General features: G+C 51.1%; 2 pseudogenes; both read right to left on the bottom strand.

Moving 5' to 3' along the window:
• Positions 1–2652: 2652 nt before the first annotated feature.
• Positions 2653–4188, bottom strand: LOC109745246 (agmatine coumaroyltransferase-2-like; annotated as a pseudogene).
• A 1303-nt stretch (positions 4189–5491) lies between these two features.
• Positions 5492–6809, bottom strand: LOC109745245 (agmatine coumaroyltransferase-2-like; annotated as a pseudogene).
• Positions 6810–27005: the final 20196 nt, after the last annotated feature.

Raw genomic sequence — 27005 nt, 5'->3', positions numbered from 1 at the left:
GGGCAAGTAACATACCGATGACAAAGGGAACAACGTATGTTGTTATGCGGTTTGACCGATAAAGATCTTCGTAGAATATGTAGGAGCCAATATGAGCATCCAGGTTCCGCTATTGGTTATTGACCGGAGATGTGTCTCGGTCATGTCTACATAGTTCTCGAACCCATAGGGTCCGCACGCTTAACGTTTGATGACGATTTGTATTATGAGTTATGTGATTTGATGTACCGAAGGTTGTTCGGAGTCCCGGATGAGAACGGGGACATGACGAGGAGTCTCGAAATGGTCGAGAGGTAAAGATCGATATATTGGAAGGCTATATTCGGACATCGGAAAGGTTCCGAGTGATTCGGGTATTTTTCGGAGTACCGGAGAGTTACGGGAATTCGCCGGGAGAAGTATTGAGCCTTATTGGGCCATACGGGAATAGAGGAGGCATGCCAAAAGGAAGGAGGCGCACAGCCCCGCATAGGTCTGAATTGGACAAGGGGTGCGGCCCCTTTTTCCTTCTCCCTCTCCCCCCTCTTTCCTTCTCTCCTACTCCGGAAAGGAAAGGGGAATCCTACTAGGACTTGGGAGTCCTAGTAGGACTCCCCACACTTGGCGCACCCCCTAGGGCCAGCCCCCTCCTCCTCCCTCCTTTATATACGTGGGCAGGGGGCACCCCAAAGGCACAACAAAGTTTCTCTTAGCCGTGTGCGGTGTCCTCCTCCACAGTTACACACCTCGGTCATATCGTCGTAGTGCTTAGGCGAAGCCCTGCGCCGGTAACTTCATCATCACCATCGCCACGCCGTCGTGCTGACGAAACTCTCCCTCGACACTCTGCTGGATCGTGAGTTCGTGGGACGCCACCGAGCTGAACGTGTGCAGATCGCGGAGGTGCCGTAAGTTCGGTACTAGGATCGGTCGGACCGTGAAGACGTACGACTACGTCAACCGCGCTATCATAACGCTTCCGCTTACGGTCTACGAGGGTATGTCGACAACACTCTCCCCTCTCGTTGCTATGCATCACCATGATCTTGCGTGTGCGTAGGAAATTTTTGAAATTACTACGTTCCCCAACACAAAGAAGCCAAGGCCAACTTGCTAAAATCGTTGCTTCAAAATCAAAACAAAGATAAAATACTCTTTCCTTACAAATTCAAGTGAGTGTTACTGTCTTGTGCATATTTGGTTTCCCTTATTACTCGAGGTTATAGTAATGTAATTGCTGATTTATGCATGCGTGCGCAGCTTCCACTTTATTCTCCTAGAGATTAAGCTTGAGCAGGGACTAGTATCCGTCTTCGACTCAAGACGAAAAGATCGCAAGGAGTATGCAAACATGACTGAAATGCTCGAGAAGTAAGTTCAATCGATCATTATCGCACCATATCGGCAACTTTGTTCATTTCCTGATATCAAGTAATAATTATTTTCCTTGTCTTGCAGGGTTTGGAAACAGTTCACCGCACAAGCTCCGGGACTGCCGGTGGAGCTGCGATTTACACACCCGAAAGTAAGTACTACTAGCTAGTTCCGCGCATCTCCCATTGATTCTAGCTAGTTTCATCAATACCATTTATAATGCTTGATTATCAATTTGATTGACCTCTATTTCTCGTAAAGTGGTTGTGGCAGGAAGGCGGAATTTTTTTTTGTGGATACTACATTTGCGAGTACATCTACAACGCGATGACCTCTAGGCGGTGCTACTCTAAAGAAGATTATGAAGTGCGTAAGCAATAATATTTACAATTTTATTTTATTACCATCATTTGTGTTGAGTTTCATTCATATATATGTATTGACCCCCCTCTTCAAATTAGCTTTGGCAGCTGCGGGATGAACTCCTACCACAAGATCGCATAAAAGCAATTCAAGAGGAATTGGCGGGATTCTTTCTTGACCACGTCATAGATAAAAACAGAGAATACCATGTGGAACTTGACTTCATATGCTAGGGATTGTAAGAGATCTTATATTGTATATATGTAGCTAGTAGCGTCGGATAGATGTACGAAAACTTGTTGTTCGACCAATCTCTCGGAGAAAGAGAGGTCCATCACTTCTCTTTGTATATATGTTCATGACGATCTTGTGTACTTAATGGTTTCCTTCATTTACTTATTAGCTAGCATGTCGAGTCCTCTCTATATGTATAGTACGTAGCGTCGACCAAGCACGGAGATAAAAGATGACACTTCTCTCTATTAGCTAGCTAACAAAATATATGAAACCCCTAAATTAACCCTACAAAACACCCCAAACCCCCAAACCCCCCTCCCTTTCAAAAAAACAAAAAACAAAAAACCCAGCCCCTGAACTGCTGACGCGTGGACGCTTTTTGGTTTCGGTTGGTGCTACCAACCGGGACTAAAGCCCCCCTGCCTGGGCAAGCCGCATCGGCCACATGGAGCCCCATTTGTCCCGGTTCGTGGACGAACCGGGACTAAAGGTTTTGGGCTTTAGTACCGACACTTTAGTCCCGGCTCCCGAACCGGGACAAATGGGCCTTACAAACCAGGACAAATGGGCCTTTTTCTACTAGTGTCATCAAATGAGTGAGGGAGAAAGTCTGCACCATATATGAGAGAAGAAGAATACCGACTATTGTCGTGGGGGTCGTTTTTCCTTCTTCTCCTTCTGCTAGACCTTTGTTATGCACTAGGGGAAGGAGGAATAACGACCATCACCGACGGTCAAAAAATCAGTGAGGGAGTGTGTCCACCATATATGAGAGAGGACGAAGAATCCCGACTGTTGTCGTGGGTGTCGCTTCTCCTTCGTTCCCGTGTGCTAGACATTTTGGTGTAATGCACTGGGGGACGAAGGGAGGAGCGACCATCATCGACGGTCGAATATATACACTATGTGAGCTGAGAGTTTTCAAGAAAAGACTCGACAGACCAATAGTCAACTCGTGATGAGTAATAATGTTCTAATTTAGTTTTTGTAGTACATATATTTAATTGTACAAGTTCAATCTTTGAATTATGAACCTAGGAAATGTCGTCGTCGAACCAAGAAAGTCTCCCTGTGGAGTGCGACTGGTGCGGCGATGACCGGAGTCTGTGCGACAGGCCTCACCTGGTAGAAGGTCGGCGCTTCAACATTAAGATCCAGGAAACCTTCGATGTTGAAACGGTACGCAACGACGACAAGTTTTTCATAATTAAGCACGACTTCTGCTTCTTCAACGTGTAATTTTTGTCTTTTATAATTCGACTAGTTTATCCCATGCCATGCAAGACACTATGTGTTGGAGAGGATGGATTTTGAAGATCATGAAGTATGGAAACAAAGATATTTCACCTAAGAACCCATTATGATATGGATTTTGATGTAAACCTATACAATTCTGAGAGCGTAACCCATTTTGGTTGCCCGAACTGGGAAGCACTTTGCAAGACATATGCTTTTCATGAGGGTATGCTTGTCACCATGAATCTGCAGCGTGGAGTACGACCGGGGGCCACCCTCCGATACCCGCGACTTGAGCTCCATGATCCACTCCCGGCTAAAGTGCACCTTGTGTACGACCACCTCGTCGCCGGCGTGGACAATGCCGTCACCACGGGATCGCGGCTTCTCGTCACGAGGCTTGAGCTCCACGCCACGGTGCTCGAATCTGATCTGCGGCGGGGCCCGTCGTGCGAAGAGCGACGTACGGTCATGGACCGGGACGGGGTCGATGGCGACGCCGCGAGTGGTCTGGCCCCACGCGACCATGAAATTCCACATGGCGGGCCCGTCGGCCACCTTGTGGTGCATGCTGAAGCCCAGGACCAGGGAGCCGCAGCGAAACCGCGTGGCCTGAACCAGCAGCAGCTCCTCGACGCCACCACAACTAGGGTATAGGCTCAGCACCTTGCTTCCAGCGGCCAGAAGCGCGACGGCACCGCTGCCCAGCTCGAAATCGGCCGTAGCCTCGACAAATCGCACACCTGCGTCGCAGAGCACGATGGCGGGGCCGTCGACGAGGCGGCCTGCCCACTCGGGGTACGCGGCCAGCGCCCTGGCGAGCGCCGCCTCGAGGGCGACGTTGGGTGGCGCGGGCGGGTGGAAGGCGTACACGTAGAAGATGTACTAGTTGTAGTTCACCCTGTCGAACACACTCAACGGGATGACTTTGCCGCCGCCGCTACTGTCTTTACCGTAGTCAGGCTTCACGGACTTGGACGATTGCACGGTGATCTCCATTACGAACTACTTCACGGTGATCACCGAGTAGGATGATAAATGCATGTATGAGCTTCAGCATGTTCAAGTCTAAGATGCCAGCTTCAGCATGTTCGAAGGGCCACAAAGCTTCTTCCACCTATTGATTTCAACACAGGTAGACTTCTGCTGACCAGACCAGTTGTTGCCAGGGTCCAGCATCATGCTTTCAGAAGACCATAACAGGGCCCGACAAAAGGACCATCCAATAATCCACTTCACGACGAGGGGAGGCTCTTGAATATCCATGGATTGAGGCCGGCTATTTTATTAATCCGTGTGGATTCATAACTTTAATCTGGAATTATATCAGAGTGGAGGCCCGCATGCTGAGGCAGGCGGCATGGACGACGTCCGGCATCGCGCAAGTACGGGGGCCGACTTGTCCGTGCTGGTGCTCACCTTCGCGTTGTGCTTTCCTTGCGTGTGGCCCGTTCGTCAACCGGATCAACGCCTTTGACCATGGACATGACGGCATTCGAGCATGCTCTGTGGCGGTTGTTGGTGGTCACTAGGTTGTATCATCCGGGTCCACCGGGCCTGATAGAGACTCAAGTGTAGGCACTTTTTCGTGGAAGAGCCGACCCAGACCCAATGGCTAAACTTGGGCAAGGAGTGGAAGGAGGTGCCTCTCACTCATCCTGTTGTGGTTGTGTGGCAGTGAAGTGGATGATTGACGGTGTCTAGGGGATGCCGGTGCGGCGAACCCGAATGTCGGGATTCCCAGTTTGCTTTCTGACAGGTTCCGTGGTGGCTTTACTTCTTGATTGTGTGGACGGCAAGGGTTGTAGTGACGGGAGGCTCTAGGAAGTTTCCAAATTTGATGTGGATGGGCTGGCCCTCTCTGCCGTGGTGACGGGACTCCTCCTGTTTGCATAGGTGATTTTCCGATAATCCTACATCTACGTAAGGCCTACAAAGACTAACGTAACCTTCCTAACTAATTAAATCCCCCCCCCCCCCCTCCATTTTCAGGTGGGTGGGGCCCCTTCCTCCTCCTTCTCCAATAGTAATTACCCACGTTGCACTTTACGTAAAACACGTAACATTATTTACGTAAGTATAGCATTGCACGTGATTTTCGGAGTAAAAGCTCACGCTGTCTGACGCACCCGTGTGTGCCACATGTAAAGATTAAGAAAATACATTTCAATAAAGAAGCTTCTCCAACATTTATTCCAAATTTGCATCTACCAATTGGTCGCGCAATACATAGACTACAACAACAATTCTTGAGATCCGCCGGGATTGACAAGTAAAACGTAACCGGCGCCTATGCATGCACCTAATAAGCACCTTCTTCGTCGGCCATGGGCGGCATGGAGGAGTAGCAGCACCTCTTGAAGGCCTCCATGGTGCGGCCGAAGAGAGGCACGTAGGCGTCCACGCTCCCGTCGCCTTCGAAGGATTGCACGATGTACATGAACCCATCCACCGGCACGTTGCTGTACCCGGGCAAGAAGAAGAAGGGCCGGCTGCCGCCCAAGTCCAAGCAGGCTGTCCACCTCCACGTCCGGGCTGAGCGTCAGTTCCAGCGAGTCCGCCGTCGGCACCAGCTGCTCCTTCTCCACCACCCCGGAGCTCACGAAGTCAATGAACGACCTGAAGTAGGCGTCGTCCACGCGGGCCACCTCCCGGGAAATGAGCTCCACGGTGTCCCGGAGCGACCGGTCCACTAGCTCCTGTGTGGTGGTCATCGGCCACGCCCAGAGCACCACATTGCCGGTGTACCCCGGGGGCACCTGCGGGCCGCTCATCCGCGTCCGCCCGTTAACGGCGATGCGCATCCTGGTGGTCGCGCCTGCGTCCAGCCCGCGCGCCTTCGTGATGCACTGCCAGAGATGCGCCGCTAGGCACTGCAGCGTGGTGCACGGTCTGGCGGCGCCCTCCGACGCCTTCGACTTGAGCGCCATGATCCGCTCACGGCTGAAGTGCACCCTGTGTATCAGCACCGCCTCATCGCCGGCGTGGGCTCCTGACTTGTCGCTGTGAGACTTGAACTCGTTGCCGCGGTGGTCGAACTCGATCCGCGGCGGGTTCCGTGGCGCGAACTGTGACGTCCGGTCGTGCACCGGGACGGGGCTGATGGCAACGCCGCGGGTGGCCTGGCCCCACGCGAACAAGAAAGTCCAGATGGCGTGCCCATCGGCCACCTTGTGATGCATGCTGACGCCAATGATGATGGAGCCGCACCGGAACCGCGTGACTTGGGCCAGCAGCAGCTCGTCGGCGCCGTGGCAGCTCGGATACATGCTAAGCAGCTTGTCCCCCGTGGTCAGTTGCATGAGGCTGCTGGCGAGCTCGGCGTCGGCCGTCGCCTCCACGAACCGCGCGCCGGCGTCGTTGAGCACGATGACACGGTTGCCACCGGCGTCCCAACTGAGCCGCCCGGCCCACTCGCGGTACTCAGCCAGCGCCTTGGCGAGCCCCGCCTCAAGGACGTCGTTGGCCGGCGCAGGCGGGTGGAAGGCGCACAGGCCGGTGATGTACTCGTCGTAGCTCACCTTGTCAAATACGCTGAGCGGGATGACATAGGAGGAGGGGCCGCCGCGGTCACCGTACTCAGGCTTCACGGGCTTTGACGAGTGCAAGGTGACCTCCATTATGGTGATCTTACCTGGCCGGCCGGCCGGCGTTTGGGAGCTTAAAATAGACGAGCTTTCTCTTGGATGGAGTGAACGTACATGGTTGCCTGCTTTTGGTTGAGGTCTCCAATTAAAATTGGATCACTTGATTTTGACCGTATCAACTATTTTTCGCTAATTTTTTTTAAATAATACATTTTTTTAAAAAAATTACAGAAATAATACGCAAAAAAAAGATTTTTCAAAAATAATACACCATCGGCCTACTGCAGGCCGACAGAGCCCAGTCGGCCCACAGCTGGCCGACTGGAGGCCCATCAGTGTGCTGCTGGCCGATTGGGCTGTCGGCCAGCAGATTCAAGCCCAGTCGGCCTCCAGTTGGCCGACAGGGCCCAGTCGGCCTGCAGTTGGCCGATAGGCCTGCAGTGGGCCGACTAGGCTCAGTTGGCCTGCTGTGGGCCGACTGGTGCGTGCCTATTTTTAATATTACCGCGAATATTTTTTAAAAGTATATATTTTAACACGTTATGAATACATGGTAACATTTCTTCAAATACATTTTTAATGGAAATACCATTTTTTTAAACCACACAACATTTTTTAAAATGCTTTTCTGAAAATTTCACAAACTTTTTTAAGAAACACGCGAATATTTTCTTAAAATGTCATGATCCATCTAAACATTTGTTAACCCACGTGATATGTGAGTATATTGATTGTAATATCATCTTATATTATGGGATGAAGGGAGTACCATTTTGTAGAATGTCATGGATATTTTTTGGAAACACGAGAATATTTCCAGCAAAGGTGACGTACATTCATTTAGTGGCACGAACCATTTCTTATCATATTTTCCAAAAAAATTGCATGCATTTTTTGAAAGGCGGGAACTTTTTCCATTGTGATGAACATTTGTTTTGAAAGTTATCGACATTTCCAAACTGCGCTTTTCGCGCCATCCATTTCCCGCCACCCATTTCCCGCCACCCATTTCCCGCCACCCATTTCATGCCACCCGTTTCCCGCCACCCGTTTCCCTCCTCCCATTTCCCGCCAACATTTCCCGCCATACTGCAGTCGTTCTTTCCCGCCATTTTCTCGTCTCTATCTATAAAACCCCCTTCAGACGGAGCTGGATAAGCATTGCAGTGTAGTGTAGTTGAGATGTCCCATTATCCTTTCGATCGTAGTTTTCACCCTGGGATGAGCAGGACTCTTCTGAGGCTAGCTACCGATTTCAGGATGGATAATAGGATAGTTCCATGGGACGAACTCACCGGTAGTGACACCATAATGAATGAGTTGGCTCACCAATTACGTAGTTCTGGGTGGCCTGAAAGGACCTATGAGGAGGTACGTAAAGAACTTCTTAGGTTGCATGACAGGTGGAAGAAGGTAGTGGTGCCGAAGAGTGAAACTTTCAGAAGGATTGCAGCAAATAATCCATGTTTATGGACTGAGGAGAGCGAGGACGAAGATGATATCTTCATGCCGCCGCTTCCGGGTTCTGCATCGTCGAAGGGCAAGAGTTCTTCATCATCGAAGGGCAAGGTTTCTGCATCGTCGAAGGGCAAGAGTTCTTCATCGTCGAAGGGCAAGAGTTCTGCATCGATCGAGGATGACGATGATGACTTCATGTAGTTTTTCTGCTGTATGTTGTGAGTTCACTTACGTGCCATTTAATTTGGATATAGTTCTATCTAGTTGTTTGTAATGTCTCGTTGTATGAATATTATGTTCTATCTAAATATGATCTTGTAGAGTAGGCATATGTCTCGTAGAGAAGTACATAGTCATTTGTCTCATATATAGAATAGACATAAGTTCTCACACAGAAATAGATGGTAATGTCTCTACTGATACATAGGAGCGGCAATGACGACGTCTGGCCTGCCGGGGAGGCAGATCTCGAATGACAAATGCATCACATATAACTCGGTTTCCTGTAGCAATGCAACTGAACAATCCTTTTCCATTCCCATTCGCTCAGCATTTCTTGAATCTTGCCATCATCAGTTATGTCAATCAATTTTCTTTCCCCAGGGCCATCCGAATGCTTCCTGCTGACGTAGTACACAAAATCGTCTTCCTTCAACCCTTGCTTCAACATGAATTTAGTCTTCAACCAATCAAAAGTGAGGTCCACTTCACTAACTTGCACAACACTTGGAGACAAGCCTTGGACATGAACAATAGGGCTAAGCACCCACTGAGTACTCTCAGCCATCTGCAACACACAAATCGCATTGAGTACCTACCCTACCCCTTAATATCCCCACTAACAAATATTAGACATGTCTATATATTACGAAGCTATATATTACAGAATATTAACGGAGCAACTAATACAATTCACCCTCCTACAATTATATTACGAATATTTGCCGTAGCAACTACAAATATTGACAGATTAATTAGTTGACATCTAAAAATATTAACAAAAACTATCGGAGCACGTACGAAAAATAAAATGTGGGCTTAAATATACCCTTGAAGCGTGCGTGCGAAGGATGAAGGACGAACGGCGGCCACCAAACTGCCGGTGCTCCGGCTCGAACGAAGAATGACGAACAACAGCTTCACCTCCACCACAGTGCTCCAATTTACCACTAGCACACTGCAATGCTTATGCAGCTCCGTCTGAAGGGGGTTTTATAGGTAGAGAGGAGAAAATGGCGGGAAAGAACGGCTGCGATATGGAGGGAAAGGGTTGGCGGGAAACGGGTGGCGGGAAACGGGTGGCGGGAAAAGGGTGGAGGGAAACGGGTGGCGGGAAAAAGTTGGCGCGAACATATGGCGGGAAAAAGTTGGCGCGAACATATGACGATGATGACTTCATGTAGTTTTTATGCTGTATGTTGTGAGTTCAGTTACGTACCATTTAATTTAGATATAGTTCTATCTATTTGCTTGCAATGTCTCGTTGTATGAATATTATGTTCTATCTACATATGATCTTGTAGTTCCGATAACAGAGTACTAAAATAGAGTAGGCATATGTCTCGTACATAAGTACATAGTCATTTGTCTCATACATAGAATAGATATAAGTCTTACACAGAAATAGATGGTAATGTCTCTACTGATACAGATACATAGAAGCGTCAGTGACGACGTCTAGCCTGGCGGGGAGGCGGATCTGGAATCGGGGACCATCCCAACCTGTCGGGTGCCCTAACATGACGAGGAGGAATCTCAGACTCTCCCTGGTCATGCTGTGTATCCTGTGTGGGGCCTGGTGGAGGAGTCGAAAACATGTTCATCCACTGGGTGTGCTGCGACATCTGAGCCTGTATGTTGTCCTCGGGATGTTGATCACTCCCCCACGTATCATGTGATGCCGACATAGACGCCTGATATCCATAGGCCCCTACGCGATGGAACGGTTCATCATGAAGAATGAGGTCGCGTCAATTAATATTAAAAACAATAAATATGAAGACACATACCTGCTGGGTGTGACGTCTGCTCTGGCTGAAACACGAAACTGGAGGGACCGTGCTGCTGTGGCTGTGGAGAAAACACGAAGCTCGACGAGGGACCGTGTTGCTGTGGCTGTGGAGAAAACACGAAGCTCGACGTGGGACCATAGTGCTGCGGGTGCCACGTAGAACTGCCAGGTTGGTCAGGACGGGGTGGCCTGGTTGTCGGCTGCTGTGCTAGGCGTGGACGTGGTTGATGTCGTTGCATAGAGTGACGCGGCTGCTCCTGCTCATGCTGAACAACATCGGTTCTCCGGGTGCACGTGATAGCCTCGTACACAGTCCGTATCTTATTCTGAATTCTTTCCAAGAAGGGCTGTACCACTGGACGATGTTGAAGAAGAGGTCCAGACGATAGTGATCGTCCAAAGGTGGTCACGTCGTCGTACAGTTCGCATGTCAAGGTAGCCTGCAAATTTCCATGACGATTAATAATGTCTGTCTCTTGCACGTCAAAGTATGTGACAACATTACGTAAAGAAAAAATATCTTACCGCGTACTGCCTAGAGCCCGAAGTATCATAGCTCGGGTACATATCCGACGGAGTAGGATCCGGTAACTCCTCTGGGTGGGAGTACTCAACAATGCGTAACCGTGTTCCGGTCATGTAGCGCCGCAAATAGAGATTGAATTCATCAAGATCGAAATTGTGATTCTCGTGCCATAGATTTGTGTTTGCTGTCTCCCATTCTATAACATACGGCTCTAGTCTAACTAGCCATTCAGCAGTTGTCCTGTTCATGCCCTTCCTTGTCGTCCTAAAATTGTGGTGTGTGTTCAACAATTACCTAAAGCTTCGAATGGAGTACTATGAAAGAAAATGCAACATTGAAAAACTGGTTAATACCTGTGGATGTGTGCTGGCACCGGGTTCTCTATAGGGGGAGGTAGCTCCAACTGCAGAAGACCAAATTGCCTCATAACCCTCTGTTGTGCCATCTCCTCGACGAAGACATCGAAGATGATCTTTGATTTTGTCATTCAGTAATCTCGGTCCCTTGTGCATAGCACAGACATACCAGCAGGGTATCTCGCTTGTATGGCTGCTGCCGTGTAGGGCTGCCAGATTACCCGGGTGTACGCATCGAACTGCTCGTTCAATGCTGTGTACGCCTTCCTGGTCTGATCACTAGCAAAGCGTCTCTGCAGAGAATAAAAGTTAGTAGCCGCTCGCATCGATCGATCTCTTGTGCAGAAAAAGTTGCATTAAACTACAACACGGTGCATACCTTGCGACGAGTCCAACACAGACCGAAAGTAGGCATGTCGATGCCCTCAACATCAAACATGGCGTCTCTAGGCTCATGAACCCGTACATCTGGTCGCCCTATAGAGAACCTCTCCCACGACCACAGCTGTAGGAATAGAGGGCATCCAAGAAGGGCTGGCTTTCTCGATGTAAGCTGGCAACCGTTGCACATACCTCGGTATGTAGCCGCTAACACCGCCGAACCCCAACTCCTCTGTCTGATCTGATCCGCCGTCTAAGCGCTCGCTATCTCGAGTGCCATAGGGATGTAGAGGGCGCTGATAGTGGTGACATGGTTATCCGTGAACATCACCTTGCCGAAAAGCCACAGTACGTAGGCCTCGAGGCTCCGAGTGATCTGTTCCGCAGTCAAGGGCGCCTGGAAGTTCTGGATCTGCATTAAGCGAAGAGAAAGTTTTAGTCAGCCGCAATTATTTTCTCTACAACTTTATGCGCGATAACTTGAAGAGAATAGGTAGGGGAAATTACCCGGAAATTTAGCAACCACTCATACTTAGGTCCGTGATGCTCCCATACCGGATCGGGAGCATCCGGAAAAACACCGTGAAAACGTTCTGTGAGAGCTCGCTCCCAACCAGCCGGTGCGTCCAACGGTCCTACGGCATGACCTGCCAACGGTAGTCCCAGCAAAAGTGACACATCCTCTAGAGTAGGAGCCATCTCTCCCCATCTGAAGTGAAACGTGTGGGTCTCTGGCCTCCAACGGTCCACTAAGCAGCTCAGCAAAGACCCATCGATGGCGACGCGTTTCTCACCCGGGATAGACTCAACCAGATGCGCGAAAGGTAAAAGGCCGGCCCATTTCAACCTTCATCAGAGAACTTTTCAGTTACTGTCTCCCATTTCAACCATTAATATGCATGTCAGTGTGCAAATTAATAAAGCACGTACCGCTGAAGCCATCCTGAGTGTATCTTCCAGTTTTCCTTAGGAGTGCGAGTGACGAGAGGCTCAAGCTTGCGCTCATACCATATCGCACCACGATGACCCTTATCAATGTCCCCATTCAGCAACCACAATCCCGACATTCCTGCACTTACAAAATTCAGAACAAAGTGCCACACTTCATAAAAATTCAGAACATAGTGCCACACTTAATAAAAATTCATAACGTAGTGGCACACTTAATTAAAATTCATAACATAGTGGCACTCTTAATAAAAATTCAGAACATAGTGTCACACTTAATAAAAATTCAGAACATAGTGCCACACTTAATAAAAATTTCAGAACATAGTGCCACACTTAATAAAAATTCAGAACATAGTGTCACACTTAATAAAAATTCAGAACATAGTGCCACACTTAATACAAATTTCAGAACATAGTGCCACAGCACACTTATTATAAATTCAGAACAAACTAGTGCTAGCTTAGCTTCTTCCTCTCGCCCTTACTCCTCTACTACCTCTACCTCCTCTTCTTCCCCGGTTGCCTCGTCCACGCCCAGTGACGAAAGTGGGACAATTAGTGTCCCTATGGCCAAATTCATTGCATAGAATGCATTGCCTAGTCGGACCTCCTGCTTCAGATTCATCCATATCATTTCGGATGCGCTGACACTGCCGTCTGCCTCTACTTGTACGCATATGCTCTGGGTTTGGAATGTAACGCCTATCGGCGGGGTTGACGCTGTTGAAATTACCCATTGCTCGAAAACCCATCAGCTCACCTGTCCAGGTATTGAGGACAGCCTCTTTCAGAAAATATGGAGACACAAACGATATTGCGTCCATTCCAAGCTGCCCGCAAGCAGCAAGTACATGTGAGCAAGGTAGGTGAAGCAATTTCAGTTTATTGCATGTGCACTCACACGTTGGCCAGGCTTCATTGCCAATTTTCACCTCATGCGTCCTCAACTCATTTGCACATCCGAATTTGTTGTTGGCTAAGCGGACCTCAAACCTTCTTTCTTGATTACCGATGGCGACTACAGTGTGTGACCTAGCTTTTTGCATCTTGTTGTCCATGTACTTCGTGACTCTTTCACAGTACCGTGTATTTGGGTTGTTCAAGATATGCTGCTCTGCTATTTGACGTCTGTCTCTGAAATACTTGACGGTGCCATAGAAAATACCCTCAACGATGGCTGTAAGTGGCAATGCCCGGTTTCCTCTGAGGACAAAGTTGTATGTTTCCGCGAGGTTCGTTGTCATGACACCGTACCTTGCTCCATGTGTGTCATGTAGCAAAGACCACCTCTCCAGAGGCTCATGCTCTATCCACTTCTCGAAGGTTTTAATCGACCTCCCGAGCCTTCTCCTAGTACCAGGTGGGTCAAAGCCTGGCAGGTCACATAGCCCAACAGCCTCCTCCTCCATGGCCGCTGTTCCTGTTGCCAACTGTGCAGCTACTGCTTCAACATGTGCCCTCACCGCTGCATCTCTTGCAGCTTTCCTGTCCCTCACGTGTCTCTGCGTGCACACATTAAGTCTGTCGCGTATCAAATTGTACTTCCATAACTGGTTCTGCTTGCAGAGTTTTTTGAACAGATTCATCAGGTTCTTATTTCTAAACTGCGAGAAGAAATTAGCCCCGAGATGGCGCATGCACCAACGGCTCTGCAAGTCCTTCCATGGAACTTGTTCCTCAGGGCCTGGGTTTGTCAGTGTCCTTATCGCACTGAGTATACCTGCATGCCTGTCATGAAGGATGCACACATTCGGCTTCTCCTTGACAACTGATATTTTCAACTGCCTGAAGAACCATGTCCAACTTTCAATGTTCTCACTCTCCACAAAAGCAAATGCCAGTGGGACGACTTGATTTTGGCCGTCTTGACCTATGGCTGTCAGTATCTGACCCTTGTACTTGCCTGTGAGAAAAGTACCGTCAACACATATCACCGGTCGGCAATGCCTGAAAGCTTCGATGCATACACCGAAAGAGAAGAAGAGACGATGCAAAACCCTCACAGTTGGGAACTCTGGCATGAACATGTCTTGGATATCGATATAGGTGCCTGGATTCCGCTGCTGCAGGGTGTGGAGGAGGTGGACAACAGAGTCATATGCATCAAAATAAGAACCAAATCTCCTCTCAAGCGCTGCATGCTTAGCCCTCCAAGCCTTGCCATAAGAAATTCTGTACTTCAACCTGGCGAACACTTTTGTTTGCACTGCCTTCACTTCCATAGCTTTGCCTTGCACTATCTCATCGTAAAACAGTCGAGCAATAAGCGTGGATGAAAGGTTGGCATGATCTTGAGGGATGCAGGGAATAAGACAAGTGTGATTAACTAAGTCACTTATCACCCAACTTGTGCCATACTTAGGGAGAAAGCCGTGCACCCTTGCGGGACAATCTGCATTCTTGCATACCATTGTGAGGAATTTCTGACTGGACACCTCAGCTTTGAAAACCCTTTGCGTGGACATTGCCCAATTAATTATTGCATCCTTCAGGGCTTGCTTGTTCGGATACATAGCACCCGTCGCAATATTGTTCTGGTGATATTGCCAGGCTGAATCATGTCCATCATTCACGGTCATTGCAGATTATAAGTCATGATTTCACCATGCAGGATTCGGGACCTCCTCTGCATTTTCTTCTTCATCTGACTCGTCAGAATCATCGGCATGACCCCTTTCAACATCGGTGTCTTCTTCTTCCATCTGGTTCTGCATGTGCCCATCTACCTCGTCAGCGTCCACCTCGCCATTGTAATCACCATCGGCATTTCCTCCTTCTACCTGACTACTCTGCCCTGGTTCATAACCATAAGCATTTCCTCCTTCTACCTGACTGCTCTGTCCTTGGTTGTAACCATAAGCATTTCCTCCTTCTACATGACTGCTCTGTCCTTCGTAGCCACCCTCCCCTTCATGTACAGTGACCTCCTGCACGACGGGAAGCACTAAAGCAACAGGATTGCATCCCCTTCGTTCACAACCTTGTAACCACCGCACCCAATCGGAGTCTCCCTCTATTGGCCTCAAATAAAAGTAAATTTTTGAACTTGACCGTGTCCACAATGCATGAACACCGACGGTGTTTGTTTCAGTATCAAGACCTAAACTTGCCGCAATCCATTCTTTCAACTGACTAACAGACCATGTTTGTGGTGCGCTGATTGCAACCTCTATGTGAGTAAATTCACTCATATCTGCTCCCAACTCATTTCTTTGGACAGTACCAGGACCATAGTAAAATCTCAACTTCACTACATCGGACATCTCGACTCACCTATTTTTTTTCAACATCGAAATACAAGTATTAGACATGTCTATATATATATTACCAGGACCATAGTAAATAATATAATAAATAGGCCCATGTTTACTAATAATAAATAGGCCTCAAATAATAATAAAAATATAACCGACAAATATGATAATTCAGTTTATTTGAATTATATGGCCATGTTGATGTATTTTTTATTTTAATCTATGTTAAAATAATTTAGAAAAAGGCATGCGTCTTATTTCTACGATCATGTAAAATTCTTCCTTGCTAAGAAGTTTTTTTGTTAAACTACAGCGTGGCCGTTTAAAAAAAACATTGTGGCATTGCTTGTTATGGGTTAAACTTTAGAAAATACGCATAATAAAGGTTAGCGGGTAATCCGCTTCATATTCGCATCGGGTACGGACTGAAACGTTTTTTAACATGTAGTTCTACTTTTCCTATTTTTTGCTTGCTTATTATATTTTTATTATGTTTCCAACTCTTCAAAAAAATCTTCTTATTCGTTTTTTAACATCGTTTTTTAACATGTAATATTATTCGTTTTGCTATGCACATGCCGCCGACCCCAACTCTTCAAACTCTTTTTTTTTAACATCGTTTTTTAAATTTTTATTATGTTTCCAACTATTTTTTAACATCGTTTTTTAACATGTAATATTATTCGTTTTGCTATGCACATGCCGACCCCAACTCTTCAAAAAAAAAACTTGTCTCTTCTTTCCAAGTTTTCATTCATGTTTCCAACTTCTTATCCCGCAACTGTGTACCTACAACTATATTACGAATAAACGCACACAAATTTATTTTCACATCAAACGAAGCGTGCGTGCGAACGAATAATATTTACGTATACTACCGGGGCAAATAACAATATTTCCGTATACTACCGGGCCAAAAAACAATAACCGCACACAAATATTTACGTATACTACCGCGGCAAATAACAATATTTACGTATAATCCCGGACCACCTACGAAAAATAAAATGAGGGCTGAAATATACCCTTGAAGCGTGCGTGCGAACGAAGAACGAAGAACGAAGAACCACGAACGACGAACGACGAACGACGAACGACGAACGACCTCCACCACCACCACCTCCACCACCTCCACCACCACCACCACCTCACCACCCCAACTGCCCCAACGACGAACACTGCCCCAACTTCACCACCACCAGCTCCACCAAAATGCTCACCACGACCACCACGAGCTACCCCGTCAGTAGATCAACACCTCTTTTCGCTGCCCTAAATGAGTTGAACCCATTCACGGTGCCAAAATCGCGAAAATGTAGCTCATTTAGGTGCACAAATGGGTGTCATTTTTCTGTACAGAGAGTAGAAGGAAGAACACAGAAGAAAGGAGCAACGGGAGAAGAAGAATGGAGGAAGGAGAGCAGGAAAGAAAGAGGGAAGGAGAGGATAAGGGCGGGCTGGCCTGCGCGCGTCAGGTCGGCCGCACCCTGTCGGCCACCAGGTGGCCGATCGGCCTGCGGGAAGCCGACAGGGGCGCACCACGCCGACAGGCCGCTGCCTCCCCCCTCGCGACGTGGCACGACCAACCACAGGCCGCCGCGTGGCTGCCCGGCCTGCAGTCGGCCTCCTGATAGCCGATCGGCCTGCTGTGGGCCGACTGGGCTCAGTCGGCCTGCAGTGGGCCGACGGTGTATTATTCTTGTAAATTCTTTAATCTGCGTATTATTTCTGTAATTTTAAACAAAAAAAGTATTATTTAAAAAAATTTAGCCTATTTTTCTCACTCAATTCTTTTATACTATACATCACGCTTCGTAATTTTTAAGCATCACAATAAATTGTTCACCTAGCCGGCCATCCATCTGAAGTATAAAACCATATATTGAATGCCAAATTGCAGGAAACATCCCATATACGTATCACTTTGATTTTGACATCCCGCCTATAAGACATTTTGTTATACACGCGCACTCATCGATTCGGAAAAAAAATTACACGCCCACTCATCTATTGAGCTTCAGTAAAAGCTAATCCACTACAAACGCTAAACCAAACCCGTCCATTTTTCTTCAAGCATAGCCACGTACTGCAGTTTATTTTTAGCAAAAGAGAGGCCTCCTCCAGATGAGGTGTGAAGGCGTTATGCCCAAGGCGACTGCGGGCGCCCCTGGCGCCGACGGTGGCGATCTCGCGACTGGCCTTGCTCCCGATGGCTCAGCTCAGGCCTTGGAGGGAGGCTGGTCGGCGGCTGCCTCACCGGCGGTCAGGAGGGCGGTCGCGCCTGCTCAGGGCGCGGCCAAGCGGCCAGGGAATCGTTTCTGGGCCCTGGCAGGTTTCTGACGACGAAGAGGAGGTGGAGTCGAGTGGCGAGGCGGGGTCAGGGGCGGCCGGCCGTGCGCCCTGCTCCTTTGGCGACTTCGTGTTGCGCGCGGAGGAGCTCGGGGGCTCCTTCAAGGCCGGACGCCGGCGTGCTTTTGCGCCCGGAGGCCATGGTCCAAGGCGGACCGCGCTGCCAGGGGGCAGGGCGACGCGCGCATCTCCGCGGGGGGAGGGGCGAGGCAGCCCTGACGCTTCCGCAGCGGGGCTGCTCCTGCAGCCTGCGCAGCCGCTGCGCTGCGCGGAGCGGGCGGCCCCCGCGGCCACGGCGGCGGCGGCGGCGGATTCGGGCGGAGCGCGGGCTAGGGTTGGGGACGACACGACCGGGGCGCTGGTGGGCCAGGCCCAACAGGGCGTTTGCGGCCCAAGTGCGGGAAACGCGCGTGCGGCGGCCCAGCCTCGGGTCGATTCTGTGGCGCAGGGCGCCTCTCCGGCCCTCAGGGCGCTCCCTAGCCCACTGGTGGAGGCCCAGCCCAGGCCCGCACGATCCGCGCAGTCATATATACGGCTCTGGCTACCCCGTGGAACCCTAAACACCGCGTTAGGGTTTCCGGCCTCCACTTCGGAAGTGCGGCGCTTCGGCCACTCCGCCCGTTTTCTCTCTCCCACTCCCTCACCCTCTCCTTCCCCACCTCCTCTGGTGAGATCTTTCGCGGAGGTGGTGGCGATGGGATACAAGCAAGACCGCCGGGGGGAGAAGCCGCCCATGGAGCCGCCGCGGGACCGCAACATCGGGCGGGCCGACGAAGAGCGCGGATGGGGTCCGCCTCCCGCATGGTGGATCAAGGAGCAGGAGCGTAAGAAGAAGAAGAAGGAAGAGTACAAGAAGCACGGCCTCGAGCTCAAGCGCAAGGGGCAGCAGTCCGCTGCGGGTGGCGACCGCGTCGGCGACCCCTCCGTGAAGAAGCAGAAGTTCAAGCCCGCGGGGGCGGCGGCTCCCAAACCGCCCCTGCCGCCCAGATCTGCGGCACCTGGCTCGTCCAGGGGCACGGAGGAGGAGCCGATCCCCATCGAAGAAGCCGACGGCCCGGAGTGCTTCAAATGTGGTCGCACGGGCCATTTCCAGAACCTCTGCACCTTCAAGCCGCTGTGCGTGGTGTGCACCAAGGAGGGGCACACTTCGGCGCAGTGCCCGACCCGCGGCAAGCCCCTGCTCCTCCAAACCATGGGCCACGCCATCCCTGGAGAGGGCTTCTTCTGCCTCCAGTTCCCGGAAGAGGCGTCGGAGGAGCCGCAGATTCTGAGGGGGGCCAACTCGGCGGTGCTCTCCATGCCTTCTGGTGCGCTCACGCAGGAGATCCTAGAAGTGGAGCTGCCACACCTCTTTAAGGAAGGCTGGGACTGGCAGATCTCTCCTATCCACGGCGGCGCGTTCATGGTGGTGTTCCCAGATCCCATAATGCTCAGGATGGCTACGCGGAGCGGCAAGCTCTTCCTCTCCCTCAACAACCTCATGGTGGACATCCGTGATGCGGTCCTCGACGCGCCCAAGGGTTTGGCCATGCCGGAGGTGTGGGTCAAGCTGGGAGGCGTCCCACCCAAGCACCGCCGCTGCGACCGGCTCATGGCGGCTACCACTATGCTCGGCCGTCCCCTGTTGGTCGAGGAGGAGTCTTTGATCCGTCCGGGGCCGGTACGCATGCGTTTCGCCTGCCGCACTCCAAGCAAGCTCCGTGGTCAGGTCCAGATTTGGTTCAACGGTGAAGGCTTCAACATCTCCATCGAGCCCGAGCTTCCCCCGGAGCAACTCGCGGCACCAACCCTCCCTTCCCCCAACCCCCCTCCCCCCAACCGTGGCCAGGACCCGGATGGGCCGGGGCGTGACGGCGACAAGGACTTTGATGCTAGTATGGAGGACGACTCCATCGATACGGCGGCGTGGGAGAAGTTGGGCATCACCGACAAAGGCGGGGCGGCGGACCATGTGCAGATGCCTGTGATGGAGCAGCCTCTGGTGGGGGGGGGGGGGGTCCGTGGAGCTGGAGCTCTCGATCCCAAACCAGTACGGCTCCAACCTGGGGTCCGTCACGTCCCCTCCGGCGAGGATGGCGGCTGGGGTGGTTTCGGACATGATGGTGGAGACGCATGCCGATGCCCGCACCCCCGGTGTGGCGTCGGTAGCCTCGCTGCCTCTCTCCTCGCGTTCCCCGACCCAAGGCGGCCGCAGCAGCAACAAGCTCGGAGCGGTGAAGCAGCTCAAGAAGATGGCGGTTCGCAAGGTCACCGCGGAGGCCGGGCGTGCGGCGGAGCTCCTAGGAGCGCCGGCGATGCCGCGCCAGGCGGTGATGGCTCTGGCGGTGCCGGCCCCCGGCCCGCTCGCTCAGGAGGCGACCAAGACGGCGTCCTTCCCGAAGGCCAAGCGTTCCAAGGCCGTGGCGGAGGGGCAGGCGGCCCCTGTGCGGGTCAGTGCTTGGGCCAAGGGTGCCAAAGGGAATCTACCGTCACTTCAACGTGCCCAACTCCTACAAGCACAGAAGAACCTCGAAACCTCAGGTAATCCCTTGCCTCGTTTTACGATTCTCGACTCCTTTTCGGATGATCACTTGAGCGAGGTCTTGGGAGAGAGTGGTGTTGAACCGATGGGTGAGGGAGGGATGAGCGAACTCATCTCACTGGTACGTGCGAAGGAGATGGCGCAGGCGGCGCTGGCAGCGGCGGCTGCTCAACACGCGGATCGTCTGGCACTTGAGGCTGCGCCCTCGACGTCGCTAGCGATCCGGCCCGAAGGGGAGACAACAACAGGGGTTGCTGCTCCTTCCTCGCCTCGCTGCGGCAAGGTGAGGCGTGTGGCCAAGGCGATCACCTCAAGGGGGGTGCGCCTGCGTAATCGCGTCATCTAGATGCGTGCGCTTCTTTGGAACATCCGTGGCTTCGGCCACGCAGGTCAGCGCACCTAACTTAAAGATTATATTAGGAAAGAAGCCATTGATATCGTTGGTCTCCAGGAAACGATTAGATCCGAGTTTAGACACCATGATATCCTAGCCATAGATCCCCTTGAGCGCTTTGTTTGGCACCATAAGCCGGCAACGGGCCATTCGGGTGGTATGCTGCTCGGGTTCTGCAGCGCCACATACGAGGTGCTGACCTGGGAGGTCGGCATCTTTTTCGTTGCTGCCAACATCCGCGTTCGAGCGTCGCTGCGCGAGCTTGTGATCGTGCAAGTCTATGGACCAGCAGATCACTCACGCTCGGCCGAGTTCTTGGGAGAACTTGAAACCAAGGTGAGGGAGGTTTCGGTAGCCCAACTCCCGTTAATGGTGGGAGGTGATTTTAACCTAATTCGGTCAGGAGCAGACAAAAACAACGATAATATCAATTGGCCAAGGGTGGTTATGTTCAACAATGCTGTGGCATCAATGGCACTTAGGGAAGTGGCCAGAACTGGGGCAAGGTATACTTGGACTAACAAGCAACTAGCCCCGGTGCGATCCGTCTTGGATCGGGTTTTCATGTCTCCAGACTGGGAAGTGGTGTTTCCACTCTGCTCGCTCCTTGCAGAAACCAGGATTGGCTCGGACCATGTGCCCCTCATCTTATCCTCAGGGGAGGACAGGATTCGCCGCAGCCCGCGGTTCTTCTTCGAAACCGCGTGGTTTGAGGTCCCAGATTTCGACTCCATCTTTAGGGAGAGATGGCTGCGAAGCGTCCAACTCGCAGGCCAGCAACGCGGCCCTATGGAGTTTTGGATCGCTGTCGGGGGACGCCTCCGCGCAAGCCTAAAGGGTTGGGGCGCAAACCAGGGGCGTGCGGACAAGATCCTCAGGGAGAGGCTTCTTGCTGAAATAACCGTCCTTGACAATCAAGCGGACACCCGTCCTTTCTCAGAGCAAGAATGGGCACATCGATACGCCTTGGAAGGGCAAGTCGAAGCCCTGCTGCGGTCAGAGGAGGAATATTGGAGGCGCAGGGGTGGCCTCAAGTGGACGCTCAAAGGAGACGCGAACACTCAGTATTTCCACGCGTACGCGAATGACAGGCGCAGGAAATGCTCAATTCTTAGGTTGCAGTCGGAGCAGGGGCTTCTTCTACAACATTCGGAAATCACCCATCATATCTACGACTTCTACATAAGTCTGATGGGGACCGACGAGGCACAACAAGCGCGTCTCAGCACGGAAGTGTGGCTCCCGTACCAAAAGGTACTACATAGTGAGAACGAAGAGTTGGGGCTCGCGTTTCTCCCTAAGGAGATTGACGACGCTCTCCTAAGCATGAAAACAGACACGGCGCCGGGGCCGGACGGGTGGCCTGTGGCGATGTTTAAGCACTTTTGGCCATTGCTGCGCGATCCCATCTACGAGGTGTGTAATGGCTTCATGGATATTGCTAGGTTAAACTACGGCGTCCTATCGCTTATCCCAAAAGTGCCAGGGGCGGACAACATACGCCAGTACAGACCTATCGCGCTGATTAACGTTCCGTTTAAAATCTGCGCTAAAAGTTGTGCCACTCGGCTCTCGCCGATCGCCCATCGCACCATTAGTCGTGCCCAGTCGGCGTTCATTAGGGGTAGAAACATTCTGGAGGGCCCACTAGCGCTACAAGAGACCCTTCATGAGCTTAAGCGCACACACGTACCTGCGATCCTCCTTAAACTAGACTTTGAGAAGGCCTATGACCGATTTAATTGGGACTTCCTCAGGCAGATCCTCACCAGTCGAGGATTCTCGCCGTTATGGGTGCACCGAGTCATGCAACTGGTCTCGGGGGGCCAAACTGCGGTCTCGGTGAATGGAGAAGTAGGGCACTTCTTCAGGAACAAGCGTGGCTTACGCCAAGGCGACCCCATGTCGCCGCTCTTGTTCAACTTCGTCGCTGACGCGTTGGCAGCTATGCTGCGGAAAGCAACGGAGGCAGGACACATTAAAGGGGTGTTGGGACACCTCATCCCAGGGGGGATTTCGCACTTGCAATATGCAGACGATACGCTACTGCTATTCCAGCCCGACCTCCATAGTGTGGCTACGGTCAAAGCCTTACTGATTAGCTTCGAGCTTATGTCAGGGCTTAAGATCAACTTTCACAAGTGTGAAGTGATGCCCATGGGATTGGTGGCGGATGAAGGTAGACGTATCGCGGACCTGCTCAATTGCAAACTCGGCAATATGCCATTTACCTACCTAGGTCTCCAGTTGGATGCCAAACGCATCAAGATCGACGGGTGGGCTCCGCTCTGGACCAAGGTGGGAGAGCGGGTCTGCCCGTGGAGGGGGAAGTTCCTCTCCTCGGCAGCTAGGCTGGTGCTCACGAATGCGAGCCTCTCCTCGCTGCCGCAATTTGCAATGGGTCTGTTCCTCCTGGCGGAAGGGGTACACGCCAAGATGGACACACCGCGGTCCCGTTTCTTTTGGGAAGGCTCGGGACCAAAACGCAAGTACCACATGGTTAAGTGGGCTGCGGTGTGCCGCCCCAAGGATCTGGGAGGGCTTGGGATCACAAACACCAGAATCCACAACATTGCACTCTTGTGCAAATGGATTTGGAAACTCTCGCAGGGAGCGACGGGTCTATGGGTTGATCTGCTGCGGGCCAAGTACTTCCCGAATGGGAATTTTTTCGAGGGCGTGGCGAGGGGATCTCCTTTCTAGAACGATCTCCAAGCGGTCCGGCCAGCTTTCGCTCAGGGAGCCAAGTTCTCCATTGGTAATGGACGCTCGGCTCGCTTTTGGCTAGATCACTGGGTGGGAGCCTAACCCCTCTGGGTCGATTTCCAAAACCTCTATACTCTGGCTGTCAACCCGGAGATCACAGTTGCCACGGCGCTTGCCTCTTCCCCTCCGGCATTACATTTCCGGAGAGAGTTATCGCAAGCAGAACAAGCACACCTAACGGAGTTGCTTGATACCATTGCGTCGGTCTCGCTGTCGTCGATGGCGGACACAGTCACCTGGGCCCTCACCCTGTCTGGCAAGTTTTCGGTCAAGTCTCTTTACCGTAAGCTGTGCCAGGGCCCATCCTTCCAGATGCCAGAGGGCTTGTGGAACGCGCGCCTTCCGCTTAGGATTAAGGTGTTTTTCTGGCAACTGTTCCGCAATAGACTGCCCACTTCGGCTAACGTCGCCAAACGCAATGGGCCGTCGACTGGCCTGTGTGCGATATGTAACGTCCTGGAGGACGCGACCCATGTTTTTTTCCAATGTCCTCTGGCATGTTTTGCTTGGAGCGCCGTTCGTGCAGCGGCCAACTCCTCCTGGGATCCCCGGTCAGCGTCTGACCTCGCTTCCATAGTTGGCTCGTTTCATGGTGGCAACAATCGAGTGCTCTGGAGCTGTTTCGGCGCCTTGACCTGGGCAGTCTGGCTCACTAGGAACAAACTAGCTATCGAGGGTATCTTCCCATCTCACCCTGCTAACATAATCTACAAATGCAACTTTCTTCTGCAGCAGTGGAGTCCGTTGGCGAAGCGCAAGGATGCTGAAAAACTGAATCTCGCCCAAGATCGCCTTCGTCAGATCTACGTTTTGGCTAGGGAGCCATCTGCCACCTCCGCGCTGTGATGTGGCCCTTTTGTCTTGCGAGCGAGCCTGCGTGCTCTATGCTCTGCCCCCGGGCCTGTATTTTGCCTTGCTGCGTGCTACTGCTGGCTTGGTCTAGACTTGTGCGCCTTCGCGCCGTCGGGGTCTGAGCCTCCGTGCTCTGGTTCGAAACTTATGTCTGAGCCTCCGTGCTCGTGTTCGAGGTCCTAATGTTGTCTGTTACGCTGCCTATGATGTGGGCTTTATTAAATTAAAGCCGGACGCTCCTAGCGTCTTCGTTCTAAAAAAAAAGAGAGGCCTCCTTCTTCGGTTTCATATAATGGAACCACCTGGTCTTACATCATCCTTGAACACTACAAAAGCTAAAGTAGAAGAACGAAAACATTTCATAAGGTTCTATTACAGACCCAGAGAACAACCCACATCCTGGTGACCTAACGCCACCATCAGCCACCAAACCTATGTCGAGAGCGGCGGCGCTGGAGAAGGTGGCCAACATGGTGGACAAAGTCACGGCGGAGAGATCAACTAAGCTCTGCACATGCAAGATGCCATGAATTTGATCAAGATGCAGACAGCCAAGCGACGGAGCTTCTAGACAAGCGAAACAAAAAATCATAATACCAGCAATGTTCTCCAGTTCTATGGGTGAATGAGTCACGTCCTGAGAAATTTATGTAGCGCCAGTCGAGTAATTAAATATCGTGTCCGTATAATACCGTCCAGATGCTGAGATTCTCTTGAACAGCCCATTCATTCTGGCATGTAGTACTTACTTTCTTATACCAAATGCAAGAAGAATTACAGCAGCAGGCAGCAGCTGTGCCCAATACATCTTGCACCCCTCAGCGGCGGCATTCAATCGACCCGATGTCGACGTGCTTGTCGTTGGTCGTCGTCAGGTCCGGGTGCCCGAACCTCGCCGCGGCGACGGCGTAGCACCCAAGCACATACACAAACGCGAGGAACACGAGCCCGAATAGTTGGAAGATTGCCAGCTGCTCGGCGCGCTCCAGAGATATCTCTCCGTCACATGAAGTGATAAATCTCAGTCTCGATCCATGCAACCCAACAAATACCTTCGAAGATACCTGAACAATACCTTTACAATCACACAGTTACGAAGTGATGTTTGATAACCCATAAAGTATTCCTCCGGTATACGGGAGTGGTATGGTCTCATGGCCTAAGGAACAAATACCTTGACATTACGAAAGCTACGGCAAAATGAACTTAGTGATACAATCAGATACTAAGCATATGGTTGGATCTATCCATAACATCATTCTTCTAATGATGTGATTCCGTTATCAAGTGCCAACTCATGTCTATGATTAGGAAACATTAACCATCTTTAATCGACGAGCTATTCTAGTTGAGGCTCACTAAGGATACAGTGTTGTTTATGTATCCACACGTGTATTTAATTTTCCGGTCAATACAATTACAACATTGATAATAAACATTTATCACGAACAAGGAAATATGATAATAACATCTTTGTTATTGCCTCTACAACATATTTTCAACAGTAGCGACGACGAGTCCATAGACGGCTACAACGATTCCGACCAAACCGGCGACAGGGACTCCAGGAAAAGTACCTCGAACATGATCTTTGTCCTCAGGAGTAGTCCAAACAGCTGCCAGTCACTGAAGCAGAATGTTGTTGCCACCTCATCATGTGAAGCATAGTACATTGCAGCGGCGAGCGGGTGTGCCATGGGATCTTGTTAGCTCGCCTTCTCTGCAAGCTACTAAATCGAGACATGCACCGCCCCCATGATCCTCTACATAGACAATAAATCTCCCATCTCACTGTGCAAGAATCTGGTACTTCATGAGTGCAGCAAGCACATCGATCTTCTCCACCATTTCATACGTGATTGCCTCGAGAATGGAACGGTGGACCTAGAGTTCATCGGGACCAGCGAGCATAAGCCGGACATCCTGACCAAACCCCTTGGTCTTGTTCGCTTCCAGGAATTGCATGGCAAGATGGGAATCATCAACGTTAAGCCTCTTTGATGGGGTTGAGGGGGTGACTGTGGGTTAAAACTTCCCTCGAAACAGCAAAAAGGGTAAAGATAGGCTGCTAGATGAGATAACCTACACATGTCAAGATATAATTCAGGATAGAGCAGTGCGGCTAGGATTTTTGGGCTGAAAGTAGCGCCGCTGTGGAGGTTACCATGGGTTGGCGCTTCAGTTTACTGACCCGGTGTCAGAGGAGGTCGCCCTGGTTTGAGAAGTGCATGGTTGCGTGCGTGACCGAGCGACACCATGTTTGCGACAGCATCGACTTAGCCTTACACCCTATCGCGCTCCTCAGCACCTGATCCGCCTCCATCGCCTGACATGGCTGGCAACCTGCTCTCTCCTCACCTCGTCGTCCAGCCGGAGGCCCATGCCGCCATACCCTCACAGCTCTCAGGCG

The sequence above is a fragment of the Aegilops tauschii genome, chromosome 2, assembly GCF_002575655.3.
Source record: "Aegilops tauschii subsp. strangulata cultivar AL8/78 chromosome 2, Aet v6.0, whole genome shotgun sequence".
Lineage (NCBI taxonomy): Eukaryota > Viridiplantae > Streptophyta > Magnoliopsida > Poales > Poaceae > Aegilops > Aegilops tauschii.
The sequence above is the reverse complement of the archived record's forward strand: the minus strand, read 5'-3'. Positions and strand labels throughout refer to the sequence as shown.